The sequence below is a fragment of the Stegodyphus dumicola genome, chromosome 11 (genome assembly GCF_044657685.1).
Source record: "Stegodyphus dumicola isolate Sdum_Otavi_A_Nest chromosome 11, ASM4465768v1".
NCBI lineage: Eukaryota > Metazoa > Arthropoda > Arachnida > Araneae > Eresidae > Stegodyphus > Stegodyphus dumicola.
In genome coordinates this window covers 46886423-46903379 of record NC_140778.1, presented here as the reverse complement: position 1 = coordinate 46903379, position 16957 = coordinate 46886423, and positions in this window count along the sequence as shown.

Genomic DNA, 16957 nt, shown 5'->3' with positions numbered 1-16957 from the left:
TGCTCTTCCAAAAGTCCACAAAACCGGTATTCCTTTTCGACCAATTGTTTCCAACATAGGTACTGCTTCATATCCTTTGGCCAAATATTTAGTTTCCAGATTTTCTCCTCTACTTGATAACAATATTCACACTGTAAAAAATTCTGTTGAAGTCATTGATAAACTTAAAAATATTTCCCCACTTCGTTCCATTATGGTTTCATTTGATGTCAAATCATTGTTTACTAATGTTCCGGTCGAAGGAGCACTAAATTGTCTTGAAACTAGGCTTCGGGAATTTCACTTCACACATACTGAAATTAATGAGTTGGTTTCGCTTACTAAAGTTTCTCTAAGTCAAACCCACTTTGTTTTCCAAAATGCATATTTTCGTCAAGTTGAAGGATTGGCTATGGGTAATCCTCTCAGTCCGGTACTTGCTGACATTTATATGCACTATTTTGAGATGAAATTATTTGATAAATTATCTTTTCGTCTTTGGATTCGGTATGTTGACGACACTTTCGCACTTTTCGACGGTTATAAAGAGGATTTATCCGAGATTCTATCTATTATGAATTCAATTCATCCAGCCATCCAATTCACTCTTGAAATTGAATCCAACAATTCCCTCCCCTTCCTCGATATTCTTATAATCCGCAATGAAACCGATTTTAGCACCACTGTGTACCGTAAACCCTTTGCAGTTTGTTTACCACCCCATGCCAAGTCATGCCATCCTGTTAAGCAAAAAATGGCTTCTTTTTACTATTATGTTTTCCGCGCGCTAAAAGTTTGTTCCTCTGAATCTTTGCTTACCAATGAACTTAATTATTTGAGAGCAGTTGCGATTGACCGTGGATTTTCTCCCGTGATTATTGATAAAGCCGTCAAAATATTTTCAGATTCCCATCAAAGAAGACATTCTACTGTTAGAAATAATATCAATGACCTTGTCGTGCTTCCATTTTATCCTTCTGTTAGCTATAAAATTGCACGGATTCTCCAGAAATTCAATTTTCAAGTCGGTTTCTCCCCTATTAATAAAATTCACCCTTCGATTCTAAAAGATTGCGTTTCTGTCTTGAATTCTTGGGGAATTTATAGTATATCATGTCAGTGTGGTTTAAGATATATTGGCCAAACAAAAAGAGCGTTGAAGTTTCGTATCAAGGAACATGAATCTTATGTCAAAAAAGCGGAAATTAACAAGTCTTCAATAGCGTATCATAGCTGGACTTTTAACCATAATTTTGATTTTGGGTCTGCAAAAATCATCCAAAAGGCTTCTTCCATAGGCGAATTGGATTTTCTTCAGGCTTTTCACATTCACAAAGATTTAGAAAGTTTAGTTAATGATTTGAAGTCCAATCCAGTCCTTCCTAATGCCTTTAAAATTCTACTGTCTTAATTCAATTATTTTTGCCGATAGATGGCGTTACCTCCTCGCACTTGGTACTACCAGAGGGTATAAAAATCCGTTCAGTGGTTGCTTTCCATTATTTGATGTTCAGATTTTGAGCGTAATGTGCATTTGCCCCTCGCTCCCTATTTTAACTTCGCTAATATTTCTTTATGCTTGATCAGACAGCCTGGCTCAGTAAAAGTAGGCGGCCAGTGCAACTCTGATTAAAAATCTAGTTATAACCACGTGCAGTGCTCATAAGCACCACGTGTTTCTGTGATTCCTATTTTCTTCTTTCTATGTATTTCTTTCTCCTGATGAGGAGGGACCTTTAGCTGCCCTCGAAATCGATTGAGTGTTTCATTATACCTACGCTAAATATAAGGTTGTTTTTTACGATTTTGATTGTCACATTAGCGTGTTTCTCTTCTAGTCTAGTTTGTGCTATCAACCGGCATTTTCGAGAATATTTTACTGTTTATTGTTTTACCACGTGCACCATTTTATTTACTTCTTTCCACGTGGCCATCATTTTTTCGGATTTGGTTTATGCTATCAACCGGCATTTTCGAGGTAATTCTATATTTTTTCGGTTTACCACGTGCACGATTTTGACTTTCGTTACTTCTTTCCACGTGGCTATTGGTTTTCAGTATTGGATGTTTCTCTCCTTTTGGAATGTTTTTGTCATTTGTTGATGAAAATTGTCTTCATTATTTATTGGTGTTTTTTTCATGTTATAAGTAATTACTTGTTTGGACTTTCGGAATTACATTTCTTTTGTTCACTTGTTTCTTGCTTGTGCCCTTTTCACAATATGTCCACTGACAGGAACCGATTTTGTAAGTTACGCCTTAAGCGTACGAAATTCTTGAATCATCTACAGTTTCTACTTAAATGCAAACATCAAAATTTCATTCCCAAATTTATACATGTGAAATGTAGCCTTAAAGCTTCCGTTCACGTTTCAAAAATTTTGCATAAATTCAAATTGGCACTTCTTCGTCACATTATAAGGGACACACGCAAACGTTTATCTAAAATTGAATTTGAATTATATTACCTCCATTTAAAAATTGCTAATTCCACTGAAAAGTTTTCCTCATTTGAACATACATCCTGGTCTAGAACCGATACCGTTTGTCAACGGCATAAAAATATGCTCATTTCTAAATTCCAAAAACTCACACACCAGTCGGATAGTCCCAATTATCTAGCTGATCTTCCCACTGTAAACGTTAACTCCATCGTTAATATCTCCAATAGGAATCTTTCGGAGGATCAGTTAAAAGTATTAAAATATAATTTCAACTTTTCAAAGACATCTAAACCTTCAATTCCTCAAATCATCGCCCCTACAGAGAAAGCCTTTAAATTCTCCAAAATTTCGGAAACGCAGAAGGATACAATCCGCCACCTAATTACTCATAACGTTAATTTTAACAATAAATCTTTGGGTTCTAATCTTAGCAAAAAGGAAAATGAGATCTTACGTGAAATTCATTCTGATACTAATATCATTATCTCTAAAGCTGATAAGGGCGGACAGATCGTTGTTATGGACAAACACACATATATTACTGGAGTCTCTAAATTGATAAATGAAGGCCCATACTGCTCGATCCCTAAAGATCCTTCAACTTCGGACCTCATGAAAGTAAAAAGTGCTATTAAATCTTCCCACATTCTGCCAACTCAGTTGAAGAAATCACTTATTCCGCCTATTACTAATTGCGCTAGACTTTATGCTCTTCCAAAAGTCCACAAAACCGGTATTCCTTTTCGACCAATTGTTTCCAACATAGGTACTGCTTCATATCCTTTGGCCAAATATTTAGTTTCCAGATTTTCTCCTCTACTTGATAACAATATTCACACTGTAAAAAATTCTGTTGAAGTCATTGATAAACTTAAAAATATTTCCCCACTTCGTTCCATTATGGTTTCATTTGATGTCAAATCATTGTTTACTAATGTTCCGGTCGAAGGAGCACTAAATTGTCTTGAAACTAGGCTTCGGGAATTTCACTTCACACATACTGAAATTAATGAGTTGGTTTCGCTTACTAAAGTTTCTCTAAGTCAAACCCACTTTGTTTTCCAAAATGCATATTTTCGTCAAGTTGAAGGATTGGCTATGGGTAATCCTCTCAGTCCGGTACTTGCTGACATTTATATGCACTATTTTGAGATGAAATTATTTGATAAATTATCTTTTCGTCTTTGGATTCGGTATGTTGACGACACTTTCGCACTTTTCGACGGTTATAAAGAGGATTTATCCGAGATTCTATCTATTATGAATTCAATTCATCCAGCCATCCAATTCACTCTTGAAATTGAATCCAACAATTCCCTCCCCTTCCTCGATATTCTTATAATCCGCAATGAAACCGATTTTAGCACCACTGTGTACCGTAAACCCTTTGCAGTTTGTTTACCACCCCATGCCAAGTCATGCCATCCTGTTAAGCAAAAAATGGCTTCTTTTTACTATTATGTTTTCCGCGCGCTAAAAGTTTGTTCCTCTGAATCTTTGCTTACCAATGAACTTAATTATTTGAGAGCAGTTGCGATTGACCGTGGATTTTCTCCCGTGATTATTGATAAAGCCGTCAAAATATTTTCAGATTCCCATCAAAGAAGACATTCTACTGTTAGAAATAATATCAATGACCTTGTCGTGCTTCCATTTTATCCTTCTGTTAGCTATAAAATTGCACGGATTCTCCAGAAATTCAATTTTCAAGTCGGTTTCTCCCCTATTAATAAAATTCACCCTTCGATTCTAAAAGATTGCGTTTCTGTCTTGAATTCTTGGGGAATTTATAGTATATCATGTCAGTGTGGTTTAAGATATATTGGCCAAACAAAAAGAGCGTTGAAGTTTCGTATCAAGGAACATGAATCTTATGTCAAAAAAGCGGAAATTAACAAGTCTTCAATAGCGTATCATAGCTGGACTTTTAACCATAATTTTGATTTTGGGTCTGCAAAAATCATCCAAAAGGCTTCTTCCATAGGCGAATTGGATTTTCTTCAGGCTTTTCACATTCACAAAGATTTAGAAAGTTTAGTTAATGATTTGAAGTCCAATCCAGTCCTTCCTAATGCCTTTAAAATTCTACTGTCTTAATTCAATTATTTTTGCCGATAGATGGCGTTACCTCCTCGCACTTGGTACTACCAGAGGGTATAAAAATCCGTTCAGTGGTTGCTTTCCATTATTTGATGTTCAGATTTTGAGCGTAATGTGCATTTGCCCCTCGCTCCCTATTTTAACTTCGCTAATATTTCTTTATGCTTGATCAGACAGCCTGGCTCAGTAAAAGTAGGCGGCCAGTGCAACTCTGATTAAAAATCTAGTTATAACCACGTGCAGTGCTCATAAGCACCACGTGTTTCTGTGATTCCTATTTTCTTCTTTCTATGTATTTCTTTCTCCTGATGAGGAGGGACCTTTAGCTGCCCTCGAAATCGATTGAGTGTTTCATTATACCTACGCTAAATATAAGGTTGTTTTTTACGATTTTGATTGTCACATTAGCGTGTTTCTCTTCTAGTCTAGTTTGTGCTATCAACCGGCATTTTCGAGAATATTTTACTGTTTATTGTTTTACCACGTGCACCATTTTATTTACTTCTTTCCACGTGGCCATCATTTTTTCGGATTTGGTTTATGCTATCAACCGGCATTTTCGAGGTAATTCTATATTTTTTCGGTTTACCACGTGCACGATTTTGACTTTCGTTACTTCTTTCCACGTGGCTATTGGTTTTCAGTATTGGATGTTTCTCTCCTTTTGGAATGTTTTTGTCATTTGTTGATGAAAATTGTCTTCATTATTTATTGGTGTTTTTTTCATGTTATAAGTAATTACTTGTTTGGACTTTCGGAATTACATTTCTTTTGTTCACTTGTTTCTTGCTTGTGCCCTTTTCACAATATGTCCACTGACAGGAACCGATTTTGTAAGTTACGCCTTAAGCGTACGAAATTCTTGAATCATCTACAGTTTCTACTTAAATGCAAACATCAAAATTTCATTCCCAAATTTATACATGTGAAATGTAGCCTTAAAGCTTCCGTTCACGTTTCAAAAATTTTGCATAAATTCAAATTGGCACTTCTTCGTCACATTATAAGGGACACACGCAAACGTTTATCTAAAATTGAATTTGAATTATATTACCTCCATTTAAAAATTGCTAATTCCACTGAAAAGTTTTCCTCATTTGAACATACATCCTGGTCTAGAACCGATACCGTTTGTCAACGGCATAAAAATATGCTCATTTCTAAATTCCAAAAACTCACACACCAGTCGGATAGTCCCAATTATCTAGCTGATCTTCCCACTGTAAACGTTAACTCCATCGTTAATATCTCCAATAGGAATCTTTCGGAGGATCAGTTAAAAGTATTAAAATATAATTTCAACTTTTCAAAGACATCTAAACCTTCAATTCCTCAAATCATCGCCCCTACAGAGAAAGCCTTTGAATTCTCCAAAATTTCGGAAACGCAGAAGGATACAATCCGCCACCTAATTACTCATAACGTTAATTTTAACAATAAATCTTTGGGTTCTAATCTTAGCAAAAAGGAAAATGAGATCTTACGTGAAATTCATTCTGATACTAATATCATTATCTCTAAAGCTGATAAGGGCGGACAGATCGTTGTTATGGACAAACACACATATATTACTGGAGTCTCTAAATTGATAAATGAAGGCCCATATTGCTCGATCCCTAAAGATCCTTCAACTTCGGACCTCATGAAAGTAAAAAGTGCTATTAAATCTTCCCACATTCTGCCAACTCAGTTGAAGAAATCACTTATTCCGCCTATTACTAATTGCGCTAGACTTTATGCTCTTCCAAAAGTCCACAAAACCGGTATTCCTTTTCGACCAATTGTTTCCAACATAGGTACTGCTTCATATCCTTTGGCCAAATATTTAGTTTCCAGATTTTCTCCTCTACTTGATAACAATATTCACACTGTAAAAAATTCTGTTGAAGTCATTGATAAACTTAAAAATATTTCCCCACTTCGTTCCATTATGGTTTCATTTGATGTCAAATCATTGTTTACTAATGTTCCGGTCGAAGGAGCACTAAATTGTCTTGAAACTAGGCTTCGGGAATTTCACTTCACACATACTGAAATTAATGAGTTGGTTTCGCTTACTAAAGTTTCTCTAAGTCAAACCCACTTTGTTTTCCAAAATGCATATTTTCGTCAAGTTGAAGGATTGGCTATGGGTAATCCTCTCAGTCCGGTACTTGCTGACATTTATATGCACTATTTTGAGATGAAATTATTTGATAAATTATCTTTTCGTCTTTGGATTCGGTATGTTGACGACACTTTCGCACTTTTCGACGGTTATAAAGAGGATTTATCCGAGATTCTATCTATTATGAATTCAATTCATCCAGCCATCCAATTCACTCTTGAAATTGAATCCAACAATTCCCTCCCCTTCCTCGATATTCTTATAATCCGCAATGAAACCGATTTTAGCACCACTGTGTACCGTAAACCCTTTGCAGTTTGTTTACCACCCCATGCCAAGTCATGCCATCCTGTTAAGCAAAAAATGGCTTCTTTTTACTATTATGTTTTCCGCGCGCTAAAAGTTTGTTCCTCTGAATCTTTGCTTACCAATGAACTTAATTATTTGAGAGCAGTTGCGATTGACCGTGGATTTTCTCCCGTGATTATTGATAAAGCCGTCAAAATATTTTCAGATTCCCATCAAAGAAGACATTCTACTGTTAGAAATAATATCAATGACCTTGTCGTGCTTCCATTTTATCCTTCTGTTAGCTATAAAATTGCACGGATTCTCCAGAAATTCAATTTTCAAGTCGGTTTCTCCCCTATTAATAAAATTCACCCTTCGATTCTAAAAGATTGCGTTTCTGTCTTGAATTCTTGGGGAATTTATAGTATATCATGTCAGTGTGGTTTAAGATATATTGGCCAAACAAAAAGAGCGTTGAAGTTTCGTATCAAGGAACATGAATCTTATGTCAAAAAAGCGGAAATTAACAAGTCTTCAATAGCGTATCATAGCTGGACTTTTAACCATAATTTTGATTTTGGGTCTGCAAAAATCATCCAAAAGGCTTCTTCCATAGGCGAATTGGATTTTCTTCAGGCTTTTCACATTCACAAAGATTTAGAAAGTTTAGTTAATGATTTGAAGTCCAATCCAGTCCTTCCTAATGCCTTTAAAATTCTACTGTCTTAATTCAATTATTTTTGCCGATAGATGGCGTTACCTCCTCGCACTTGGTACTACCAGAGGGTATAAAAATCCGTTCAGTGGTTGCTTTCCATTATTTGATGTTCAGATTTTGAGCGTAATGTGCATTTGCCCCTCGCTCCCTATTTTAACTTCGCTAATATTTCTTTATGCTTGATCAGACAGCCTGGCTCAGTAAAAGTAGGCGGCCAGTGCAACTCTGATTAAAAATCTAGTTATAACCACGTGCAGTGCTCATAAGCACCACGTGTTTCTGTGATTCCTATTTTCTTCTTTCTATGTATTTCTTTCTCCTGATGAGGAGGGACCTTTAGCTGCCCTCGAAATCGATTGAGTGTTTCATTATACCTACGCTAAATATAAGGTTGTTTTTTACGATTTTGATTGTCACATTAGCGTGTTTCTCTTCTAGTCTAGTTTGTGCTATCAACCGGCATTTTCGAGAATATTTTACTGTTTATTGTTTTACCACGTGCACCATTTTATTTACTTCTTTCCACGTGGCCATCATTTTTTCGGATTTGGTTTATGCTATCAACCGGCATTTTCGAGGTAATTCTATATTTTTTCGGTTTACCACGTGCACGATTTTGACTTTCGTTACTTCTTTCCACGTGGCTATTGGTTTTCAGTATTGGATGTTTCTCTCCTTTTGGAATGTTTTTGTCATTTGTTGATGAAAATTGTCTTCATTATTTATTGGTGTTTTTTTCATGTTATAAGTAATTACTTGTTTGGACTTTCGGAATTACATTTCTTTTGTTCACTTGTTTCTTGCTTGTGCCCTTTTCACAATATGTCCACTGACAGGAACCGATTTTGTAAGTTACGCCTTAAGCGTACGAAATTCTTGAATCATCTACAGTTTCTACTTAAATGCAAACATCAAAATTTCATTCCCAAATTTATACATGTGAAATGTAGCCTTAAAGCTTCCGTTCACGTTTCAAAAATTTTGCATAAATTCAAATTGGCACTTCTTCGTCACATTATAAGGGACACACCCAAACGTTTATCTAAAATTGAATTTGAATTATATTACCTCCATTTAAAAATTGCTAATTCCACTGAAAAGTTTTCCTCATTTGAACATACATCCTGGTCTAGAACCGATACCGTTTGTCAACGGCATAAAAATATGCTCATTTCTAAATTCCAAAAACTCACACACCAGTCGGATAGTCCCAATTATCTAGCTGATCTTCCCACTGTAAACGTTAACTCCATCGTTAATATCTCCAATAGGAATCTTTCGGAGGATCAGTTAAAAGTATTAAAATATAATTTCAACTTTTCAAAGACATCTAAACCTTCAATTCCTCAAATCATCGCCCCTACAGAGAAAGCCTTTGAATTCTCCAAAATTTCGGAAACGCAGAAGGATACAATCCGCCACCTAATTACTCATAACGTTAATTTTAACAATAAATCTTTGGGTTCTAATCTTAGCAAAAAGGAAAATGAGATCTTACGTGAAATTCATTCTGATACTAATATCATTATCTCTAAAGCTGATAAGGGCGGACAGATCGTTGTTATGGACAAACACACATATATTACTGGAGTCTCTAAATTGATAAATGAAGGCCCATATTGCTCGATCCCTAAAGATCCTTCAACTTCGGACCTCATGAAAGTAAAAAGTGCTATTAAATCTTCCCACATTCTGCCAACTCAGTTGAAGAAATCACTTATTCCGCCTATTACTAATTGCGCTAGACTTTATGCTCTTCCAAAAGTCCACAAAACCGGTATTCCTTTTCGACCAATTGTTTCCAACATAGGTACTGCTTCATATCCTTTGGCCAAATATTTAGTTTCCAGATTTTCTCCTCTACTTGATAACAATATTCACACTGTAAAAAATTCTGTTGAAGTCATTGATAAACTTAAAAATATTTCCCCACTTCGTTCCATTATGGTTTCATTTGATGTCAAATCATTGTTTACTAATGTTCCGGTCGAAGGAGCACTAAATTGTCTTGAAACTAGGCTTCGGGAATTTCACTTCACACATACTGAAATTAATGAGTTGGTTTCGCTTACTAAAGTTTCTCTAAGTCAAACCCACTTTGTTTTCCAAAATGCATATTTTCGTCAAGTTGAAGGATTGGCTATGGGTAATCCTCTCAGTCCGGTACTTGCTGACATTTATATGCACTATTTTGAGATGAAATTATTTGATAAATTATCTTTTCGTCTTTGGATTCGGTATGTTGACGACACTTTCGCACTTTTCGACGGTTATAAAGAGGATTTATCCGAGATTCTATCTATTATGAATTCAATTCATCCAGCCATCCAATTCACTCTTGAAATTGAATCCAACAATTCCCTCCCCTTCCTCGATATTCTTATAATCCGCAATGAAACCGATTTTAGCACCACTGTGTACCGTAAACCCTTTGCAGTTTGTTTACCACCCCATGCCAAGTCATGCCATCCTGTTAAGCAAAAAATGGCTTCTTTTTACTATTATGTTTTCCGCGCGCTAAAAGTTTGTTCCTCTGAATCTTTGCTTACCAATGAACTTAATTATTTGAGAGCAGTTGCGATTGACCGTGGATTTTCTCCCGTGATTATTGATAAAGCCGTCAAAATATTTTCAGATTCCCATCAAAGAAGACATTCTACTGTTAGAAATAATATCAATGACCTTGTCGTGCTTCCATTTTATCCTTCTGTTAGCTATAAAATTGCACGGATTCTCCAGAAATTCAATTTTCAAGTCGGTTTCTCCCCTATTAATAAAATTCACCCTTCGATTCTAAAAGATTGCGTTTCTGTCTTGAATTCTTGGGGAATTTATAGTATATCATGTCAGTGTGGTTTAAGATATATTGGCCAAACAAAAAGAGCGTTGAAGTTTCGTATCAAGGAACATGAATCTTATGTCAAAAAAGCGGAAATTAACAAGTCTTCAATAGCGTATCATAGCTGGACTTTTAACCATAATTTTGATTTTGGGTCTGCAAAAATCATCCAAAAGGCTTCTTCCATAGGCGAATTGGATTTTCTTCAGGCTTTTCACATTCACAAAGATTTAGAAAGTTTAGTTAATGATTTGAAGTCCAATCCAGTCCTTCCTAATGCCTTTAAAATTCTACTGTCTTAATTCAATTATTTTTGCCGATAGATGGCGTTACCTCCTCGCACTTGGTACTACCAGAGGGTATAAAAATCCGTTCAGTGGTTGCTTTCCATTATTTGATGTTCAGATTTTGAGCGTAATGTGCATTTGCCCCTCGCTCCCTATTTTAACTTCGCTAATATTTCTTTATGCTTGATCAGACAGCCTGGCTCAGTAAAAGTAGGCGGCCAGTGCAACTCTGATTAAAAATCTAGTTATAACCACGTGCAGTGCTCATAAGCACCACGTGTTTCTGTGATTCCTATTTTCTTCTTTCTATGTATTTCTTTCTCCTGATGAGGAGGGACCTTTAGCTGCCCTCGAAATCGATTGAGTGTTTCATTATACCTACGCTAAATATAAGGTTGTTTTTTACGATTTTGATTGTCACATTAGCGTGTTTCTCTTCTAGTCTAGTTTGTGCTATCAACCGGCATTTTCGAGAATATTTTACTGTTTATTGTTTTACCACGTGCACCATTTTATTTACTTCTTTCCACGTGGCCATCATTTTTTCGGATTTGGTTTATGCTATCAACCGGCATTTTCGAGGTAATTCTATATTTTTTCGGTTTACCACGTGCACGATTTTGACTTTCGTTACTTCTTTCCACGTGGCTATTGGTTTTCAGTATTGGATGTTTCTCTCCTTTTGGAATGTTTTTGTCATTTGTTGATGAAAATTGTCTTCATTATTTATTGGTGTTTTTTTCATGTTATAAGTAATTACTTGTTTGGACTTTCGGAATTACATTTCTTTTGTTCACTTGTTTCTTGCTTGTGCCCTTTTCACAATATGTCCACTGACAGGAACCGATTTTGTAAGTTACGCCTTAAGCGTACGAAATTCTTGAATCATCTACAGTTTCTACTTAAATGCAAACATCAAAATTTCATTCCCAAATTTATACATGTGAAATGTAGCCTTAAAGCTTCCGTTCACGTTTCAAAAATTTTGCATAAATTCAAATTGGCACTTCTTCGTCACATTATAAGGGACACACGCAAACGTTTATCTAAAATTGAATTTGAATTATATTACCTCCATTTAAAAATTGCTAATTCCACTGAAAAGTTTTCCTCATTTGAACATACATCCTGGTCTAGAACCGATACCGTTTGTCAACGGCATAAAAATATGCTCATTTCTAAATTCCAAAAACTCACACACCAGTCGGATAGTCCCAATTATCTAGCTGATCTTCCCACTGTAAACGTTAACTCCATCGTTAATATCTCCAATAGGAATCTTTCGGAGGATCAGTTAAAAGTATTAAAATATAATTTCAACTTTTCAAAGACATCTAAACCTTCAATTCCTCAAATCATCGCCCCTACAGAGAAAGCCTTTAAATTCTCCAAAATTTCGGAAACGCAGAAGGATACAATCCGCCACCTAATTACTCATAACGTTAATTTTAACAATAAATCTTTGGGTTCTAATCTTAGCAAAAAGGAAAATGAGATCTTACGTGAAATTCATTCTGATACTAATATCATTATCTCTAAAGCTGATAAGGGCGGACAGATCGTTGTTATGGACAAACACACATATATTACTGGAGTCTCTAAATTGATAAATGAAGGCCCATACTGCTCGATCCCTAAAGATCCTTCAACTTCGGACCTCATGAAAGTAAAAAGTGCTATTAAATCTTCCCACATTCTGCCAACTCAGTTGAAGAAATCACTTATTCCGCCTATTACTAATTGCGCTAGACTTTATGCTCTTCCAAAAGTCCACAAAACCGGTATTCCTTTTCGACCAATTGTTTCCAACATAGGTACTGCTTCATATCCTTTGGCCAAATATTTAGTTTCCAGATTTTCTCCTCTACTTGATAACAATATTCACACTGTAAAAAATTCTGTTGAAGTCATTGATAAACTTAAAAATATTTCCCCACTTCGTTCCATTATGGTTTCATTTGATGTCAAATCATTGTTTACTAATGTTCCGGTCGAAGGAGCACTAAATTGTCTTGAAACTAGGCTTCGGGAATTTCACTTCACACATACTGAAATTAATGAGTTGGTTTCGCTTACTAAAGTTTCTCTAAGTCAAACCCACTTTGTTTTCCAAAATGCATATTTTCGTCAAGTTGAAGGATTGGCTATGGGTAATCCTCTCAGTCCGGTACTTGCTGACATTTATATGCACTATTTTGAGATGAAATTATTTGATAAATTATCTTTTCGTCTTTGGATTCGGTATGTTGACGACACTTTCGCACTTTTCGACGGTTATAAAGAGGATTTATCCGAGATTCTATTATGAATTCAATTCATCCAGCCATCCAATTCACTCTTGAAATTCACTCTTGAAATTGAATCCAACAATTCCCTCCCCTTCCTCGATATTCTTATAATCCGCAATGAAACCGATTTTAGCACCACTGTGTACCGTAAACCCTTTGCAGTTTGTTTACCACCCCATGCCAAGTCATGCCATCCTGTTAAGCAAAAAATGGCTTCTTTTTACTATTATGTTTTCCGCGCGCTAAAAGTTTGTTCCTCTGAATCTTTGCTTACCAATGAACTTAATTATTTGAGAGCAGTTGCGATTGACCGTGGATTTTCTCCCGTGATTATTGATAAAGCCGTCAAAATATTTTCAGATTCCCATCAAAGAAGACATTCTACTGTTAGAAATAATATCAATGACCTTGTCGTGCTTCCATTTTATCCTTCTGTTAGCTATAAAATTGCACGGATTCTCCAGAAATTCAATTTTCAAGTCGGTTTCTCCCCTATTAATAAAATTCACCCTTCGATTCTAAAAGATTGCGTTTCTGTCTTGAATTCTTGGGGAATTTATAGTATATCATGTCAGTGTGGTTTAAGATATATTGGCCAAACAAAAAGAGCGTTGAAGTTTCGTATCAAGGAACATGAATCTTATGTCAAAAAAGGGGAAATTAACAAGTCTTCAATAGCGTATCATAGCTGGACTTTTAACCATAATTTTGATTTTGGGTCTGCAAAAATCATCCAAAAGGCTTCTTCCATAGGCGAATTGGATTTTCTTCAGGCTTTTCACATTCACAAAGATTTAGAAAGTTTAGTTAATGATTTGAAGTCCAATCCAGTCCTTCCTAATGCCTTTAAAATTCTACTGTCTTAATTCAATTATTTTTGCCGATAGATGGCGTTACCTCCTCGCACTTGGTACTACCAGAGGGTATAAAAATCCGTTCAGTGGTTGCTTTCCATTATTTGATGTTCAGATTTTGAGCGTAATGTGCATTTGCCCCTCGCTCCCTATTTTAACTTCGCTAATATTTCTTTATGCTTGATCAGACAGCCTGGCTCAGTAAAAGTAGGCGGCCAGTGCAACTCTGATTTAAAATCTAGTTATAACCACGTGCAGTGCTCATAAGCACCACGTGTTTCTGTGATTCCTATTTTCTTCTTTCTATGTATTTCTTTCTCCTGATGAGGAGGGACCTTTAGCTGCCCTCGAAATCGATTGAGTGTTTCATTATACCTACGCTAAATATAAGGTTGTTTTTTACGATTTTGATTGTCACATTAGCGTGTTTCTCTTCTAGTCTAGTTTGTGCTATCAACCGGCATTTTCGAGAATATTTTACTGTTTATTGTTTTACCACGTGCACCATTTTATTTACTTCTTTCCACGTGGCCATCATTTTTTCGGATTTGGTTTATGCTATCAACCGGCATTTTCGAGGTAATTCTATATTTTTTCGGTTTACCACGTGCACGATTTTGACTTTCGTTACTTCTTTCCACGTGGCTATTGGTTTTCAGTATTGGATGTTTCTCTCCTTTTGGAATGTTTTTGTCATTTGTTGATGAAAATTGTCTTCATTATTTATTGGTGTTTTTTTCATGTTATAAGTAATTACTTGTTTGGACTTTCGGAATTACATTTCTTTTGTTCACTTGTTTCTTGCTTGTGCCCTTTTCACAATATGTCCACTGACAGGAACCGATTTTGTAAGTTACGCCTTAAGCGTACGAAATTCTTGAATCATCTACAGTTTCTACTTAAATGCAAACATCAAAATTTCATTCCCAAATTTATACATGTGAAATGTAGCCTTAAAGCTTCCGTTCACGTTTCAAAAATTTTGCATAAATTCAAATTGGCACTTCTTCGTCACATTATAAGGGACACACGCAAACGTTTATCTAAAATTGAATTTGAATTATATTACCTCCATTTAAAAATTGCTAATTCCACTGAAAAGTTTTCCTCATTTGAACATACATCCTGGTCTAGAACCGATACCGTTTGTCAACGGCATAAAAATATGCTCATTTCTAAATTCCAAAAACTCACACACCAGTCGGATAGTCCCAATTATCTAGCTGATCTTCCCACTGTAAACGTTAACTCCATCGTTAATATCTCCAATAGGAATCTTTCGGAGGATCAGTTAAAAGTATTAAAATATAATTTCAACTTTTCAAAGACATCTAAACCTTCAATTCCTCAAATCATCGCCCCTACAGAGAAAGCCTTTGAATTCTCCAAAATTTCGGAAACGCAGAAGGATACAATCCGCCACCTAATTACTCATAACGTTAATTTTAACAATAAATCTTTGGGTTCTAATCTTAGCAAAAAGGAAAATGAGATCTTACGTGAAATTCATTCTGATACTAATATCATTATCTCTAAAGCTGATAAGGGCGGACAGATCGTTGTTATGGACAAACACACATATATTACTGGAGTCTCTAAATTGATAAATGAAGGCCCATATTGCTCGATCCCTAAAGATCCTTCAACTTCGGACCTCATGAAAGTAAAAAGTGCTATTAAATCTTCCCACATTCTGCCAACTCAGTTGAAGAAATCACTTATTCCGCCTATTACTAATTGCGCTAGACTTTATGCTCTTCCAAAAGTCCACAAAACCGGTATTCCTTTTCGACCAATTGTTTCCAACATAGGTACTGCTTCATATCCTTTGGCCAAATATTTAGTTTCCAGATTTTCTCCTCTACTTGATAACAATATTCACACTGTAAAAAATTCTGTTGAAGTCATTGATAAACTTAAAAATATTTCCCCACTTCGTTCCATTATGGTTTCATTTGATGTCAAATCATTGTTTACTAATGTTCCGGTCGAAGGAGCACTAAATTGTCTTGAAACTAGGCTTCGGGAATTTCACTTCACACATACTGAAATTAATGAGTTGGTTTCGCTTACTAAAGTTTCTCTAAGTCAAACCCACTTTGTTTTCCAAAATGCATATTTTCGTCAAGTTGAAGGATTGGCTATGGGTAATCCTCTCAGTCCGGTACTTGCTGACATTTATATGCACTATTTTGAGATGAAATTATTTGATAAATTATCTTTTCGTCTTTGGATTCGGTATGTTGACGACACTTTCGCACTTTTCGACGGTTATAAAGAGGATTTATCCGAGATTCTATTATGAATTCAATTCATCCAGCCATCCAATTCACTCTTGAAATTCACTCTTGAAATTGAATCCAACAATTCCCTCCCCTTCCTCGATATTCTTATAATCCGCAATGAAACCGATTTTAGCACCACTGTGTACCGTAAACCCTTTGCAGTTTGTTTACCACCCCATGCCAAGTCATGCCATCCTGTTAAGCAAAAAATGGCTTCTTTTTACTATTATGTTTTCCGCGCGCTAAAAGTTTGTTCCTCTGAATCTTTGCTTACCAATGAACTTAATTATTTGAGAGCAGTTGCGATTGACCGTGGATTTTCTCCCGTGATTATTGATAAAGCCGTCAAAATATTTTCAGATTCCCATCAAAGAAGACATTCTACTGTTAGAAATAATATCAATGACCTTGTCGTGCTTCCATTTTATCCTTCTGTTAGCTATAAAATTGCACGGATTCTCCAGAAATTCAATTTTCAAGTCGGTTTCTCCCCTATTAATAAAATTCACCCTTCGATTCTAAAAGATTGCGTTTCTGTCTTGAATTCTTGGGGAATTTATAGTATATCATGTCAGTGTGGTTTAAGATATATTGGCCAAACAAAAAGAGCGTTGAAGTTTCGTATCAAGGAACATGAATCTTATGTCAAAAAAGGGGAAATTAACAAGTCTTCAATAGCGTATCATAGCTGGACTTTTAACCATAATTTTGATTTTGGGTCTGCAAAAATCATCCAAAAGGCTTCTTCCATAGGCGAATTGGATT